Source organism: Cicer arietinum, chromosome 3 (genome assembly GCF_000331145.2).
Source record: "Cicer arietinum cultivar CDC Frontier isolate Library 1 chromosome 3, Cicar.CDCFrontier_v2.0, whole genome shotgun sequence".
NCBI lineage: Eukaryota > Viridiplantae > Streptophyta > Magnoliopsida > Fabales > Fabaceae > Cicer > Cicer arietinum.
This window is the reverse complement of record NC_021162.2, coordinates 58,000,895-58,005,613: the sequence shown is the minus strand read 5'-3', so window position 1 is coordinate 58,005,613 and position 4,719 is coordinate 58,000,895.

Below are 4,719 nucleotides of genomic sequence, written 5' to 3'. Positions count from 1 at the left end.
ACAATATTGGAAAATGTACATTCGTTACAATGAAAGCAAAAACAATTGAGGTAGGGGTTACAATGTGGGGATGGGTATGTTTAATTTTAGGTGGAGACATAACAAACGCTAGTCATTCTCGTAATTTAGGAATCCTAATAATCAGCTTCCAAGAATAATAATTGCCCCAATCTGAAGCACTTATCCCTAACTTTTGCATGGACTGCTCTTTCGAGTTTTCAATCCATCGGGATGCTCTAGTTTTTGCCTAGGTCGCCTTTTCAGGTTTTCAACCTAGCGAGCTCATCACCCTTTTTTAAGCATAATATTTTTTGACTGCATCTGAGTTTACTGGAAGTGGAAGCTCATCTCCATCCATTTCTGCGAGTATTAGAGCTCCCCCAGAGAAAGCTTTTTTCACAACATATGGTCCTTCGTAGTTCGGAGTCCACTTTCCCCGAGAATCTTTTTTTATGGGCAATATTTTCTTCAACACTAATTCTCCTTCTCGAAACTCTCGAGGACGGACTTTTTTCTCGTAAGCTTTTTTGAGTCTTTTTTGATATAGTTGACCATGACACAAAGCTATCATTCTTTTTTCTTCTATGAGATTCAATTGGTCATATCGTGATTGAACCCATTCTGCCTCTTCTAGTTTTGTTTCCATCAGGACTTTGATTGAGGGAATTTCAACTTCGATGGGAAGTACCGCTTCCATTCCATACACCAATGAGAAAGGAGTTGCCCCTGTTGAGGTACGAACAGAGGTTCTATAGCCACGTAATGCAAAGGGAAGCATTTCATGCCAATCCTTATATGTCTCCACCATCTTCTGTATGATCTTCTTCATATTCTTATTTGCTGCTACTACAGCCCCATTCATTTCGGACGATATGGATAAGAATTATGGTGCTGAATTTTGAAATTATCACACAACTCTTTCATCATTTTGTTATTCAGATTAGTCGCGTTATCAGTGATTATCTTATTTGGCAATTCATATCGACAAATCAATTCTCTTTTGATGAATTTGACAACCACATTTCTCGTCACATTGGCATAAGAAGCAGCTTCAACCCATTTTGTGAAATAATCAATAGCTACTAGGATAAACCGGTGTCCATTTGAAGCCTTAGGCTCGATGAGTCCAATAACATCCATTCCCCACATTGAAAATGGTCATGGTGATGTTAAAACATTCAAAGAGGTGGGTGGTACATGTATTTTATCAGCATAGATTTGACATTTGTGACATTTCTTTACGTGACTAAAGCAGTCGGATTCCATGGTCAACCAGTAGTAGCCAGCCCTTAAGATTTTTCTTGCCATTGTGTGCCCATTTGCATGAGTTCCAAAAGAACCTTCGTGAACCTCTTGGATAATTTTCTCCGCTTCTGCTTTATCCACACATCTAAGGAGAACCATATCCTGATTTCTCTTATAAAGCACATCACCATTCAAAAAGAAATTCATTGACAATCTCCTTAACATATTCCTTATTCTTAACATATGATTTGATGTCATAAAACCACGACTTGCCATCCAACTCTTCTTCTATTGATAAGCAATATGCAGGTTTATCTCTTTGTTGAATCTTTATGACTGACACGTCTTGATTAGTGGTTATTTTGAACATTGACGACAAAGTGGCCAAGGCGTCAGCTAACTGGTTTTCTTCTCGAGGGATATGGTGAAAAGTAATCTTCTCAAAGTGTTCTGTCAATTCTTTGATATGGGTGTGATACGTAATCAGTTTAGAATCTCGCGTTTCCCACTCTCCTTTCGTTTGATGGATGACCAACAATGAGTCTTCATATACCTCAAGAAATTTTACATTTGATTCAATAGCTGCTTTAATTCCCATAACACATGCTTCATATTCTGCAATATTATTTGTACAATCAAAACACAACCTAGCCGTAAATGGAGTGAACTGGTTCTCTGGAGAAATCAAAATGGCTCCAATTCCATGCCCTAACGCATTAGAAGCACCATCAAACACCAACCTCCATTTTTCTTTATCAGATGATTCAATCTCTTCAACTAAAGTCATTATGTCTTCATCGGGGAATTCACACTGCATTGATTGATAATCTTCTACCGGTTGATGGGCTAAGTACTCTGCTAGTGCGCTTCCTTTGATGGATTTTTGTGTAACATATACCAAATCGTATTCTGATAACAACATCTGCCAACGGGCGATCCTTCCAGTAAGAGCAGGTTTCTCAAAGATGTACTTAATTGGGTCCATTTTAGACACCAACCAAGTTGTATGACATAACATGTATTGTCTCAACCGACGAGCAGCCCATGCCAATGCGCAACATGTTCGTTCAAGTAGTGAATATCTTGTTTCACAACTGGTGAACTTTTTGCTCAAATAATAAATAGCATGTTCTTTCCTACCAGATTCATCATGCTGCCCCAGTACGCAGCCCATTGACTCGTCAAGTACTGTTAAGTACATAATAAGTGGTTTCCCATGAACAGGAGGCACTAGGATGGGAGGTTTTGATAAGTACTGCTTAATCTTTTCGAAAGCTTTTTGACAATTCTCATTCCATTCAACCTTTTGGTCTTTGCGCAACAATTTGAAAATCGGCTCGCATGTAGCGGTGAGGTGCGATATAAACCTTGCAATGTAATTCAATCTACCCAAAAAGCCACGAACTTCTTTTTCAGTGCGTGGAGCCGGCATTTCTTGTATTGCTCTTACTTTATCTGGGTCCACCTCTATCCCTTTTTGACTAACGATAAACCCAAGTAATTTGCCTGATCTTACACCAAATGTGCATTTAGCAGGGTTTAAACGAAGTTTGAACTTCCTTAGTCGCTCAAATAACTTTTGAAGGTTAACAACATGGTCTTCTTCAGTTCGAGATTTTGCGATCATATCATCCACGTAAACCTCTATTTCCTTATGCATCATGTCATGAAACAAGGTTACCATTGCTCTTTGATAGGTTGCCCCGGCATTCTTCAATCCAAATGGCATCACTTTATAGCAGAAAGTCCCCCATTGTGTGATGAACGTAGTTTTTTCCATATCTTCGGGAGCCATCTTGATTTGATTGTACCCTGAGAAACCATCCATGAAGGAGAAAAGAGAGTATTGAGCAGTGCTATCCACTAGGACATCAATATGAGGTAGAGGAAAATCATCTTTAGGACTAGCTTTATTTAAATCCCGATAATCAACGCACATTCGAACCTTTCCATCTTTCTTTGGAACTGGTACAATATTAGCCACCCATTGAGGATATTTTGCTACTGCTAAGAAACCAGCATCAAATTGCTTCTTGACCTCTTCTCTAATTTTAAGCGACATATCAGGTCTCATCCTTCTCAACTTCTGTTTAATTGGAGTGTATTCAGGCTTTAGTGGTAGCTTGTGTTCAACTATGTTAGTATCTAACCCGGGCATATCCTGATATGACCATGCAAAGACATCCACATAATCAATTAAAAGTTTAACCAACTTTTCTCGCTCACTTTCTTTCATAGACATACCAACTTTAACTTCTTTTTTATCATGCCCAGTCCCTAAATTGATCGCCTCAACAGGTTCTTGATAGGGTTGGATTATCTTAGCTTCCCGTTCAATTAAGCTTTCTAGTTCTGGGGGAAGCTCACAATCGTCTTCACAATCCTCATCGGCATGATTAATCAGACGTTCAAAGTTACAAGAAATGGTTCTAGCGCTGTTATTTTCAACATATTCATTTTCGACTCTGCATTGTTTAAAAGAAAAAAAGAAAAAAATATATATATGAATAAAGATTGCCAAAAGAAAGAGAAAAGAGAAAAAACAAAACCAGTTGGAGAATTCAAAAATGCATTTATTGATAATAAGTACGGAATTGAAATACATATGCCCTAATTAGTTATCCTTATAGCCTTGGGCAGAGCAAAAGGAGTTAAAAATACATAATTACTTTGAACATGAATTAACAAACACGGGAAACTCGATGATCTTCCAATTGTTGAGATTGGTGTTTGGAGGACAAGGGTACACTAGCTTGAGGGTATCATCATCACCATGATCCTCTTCCGCAACAGCCACCTGATCAGCATATATTATTCCGGCGCTTTGAAAATTTTGACGAATGTCACAAATAGGAATCTTCTGTGAATTCGGTATCCAGTTTTCTCGACGAGTCACCTTGTTTTCTCTTTTTCAATGTAGCTTGTAGAAGATAAATGACTTACTATCATATCTTCTTCCCCAGATATTATTACCAGCTTATTGTTCATTATAAACTTTAGCTTTTGATGGAGGGTGGATGTCACTGCTCCAGCAGCATGAATCCATGGTCTCCCTAAAAGACAGCTGTACGCCGGTTTAATATCCATTACTTGGAAGGTTATCCCAAAGATGTGGGGTCCGATTTGAATTGGCAGGTCAATCTCACCAACCACTTGTCTTCTAGATCCATCAAACGCTTTCACCACCAAAGCACTAGGCTTCAAACAGGCTCCCTCAACAAATAGTTTTGATAGTGTCGATTTAGGCATGACATTTAATGATGAACCATTATCTACTAGCACTCGTGCAAGAATATGATTGTGACACCTCACAGAGATGTGCAGTGCTTTATTATGCTCTGTCCCTTCAGCTGGTAATTCATTATCACTAAAACTCAGGCAACTACTAGCAGTGATGTTACCGAGAACTCCATCAAACTGATCGACGGTGATATCGTGAGTAACATGGGCTTCGTTTAGAACTTTCATCAGTGC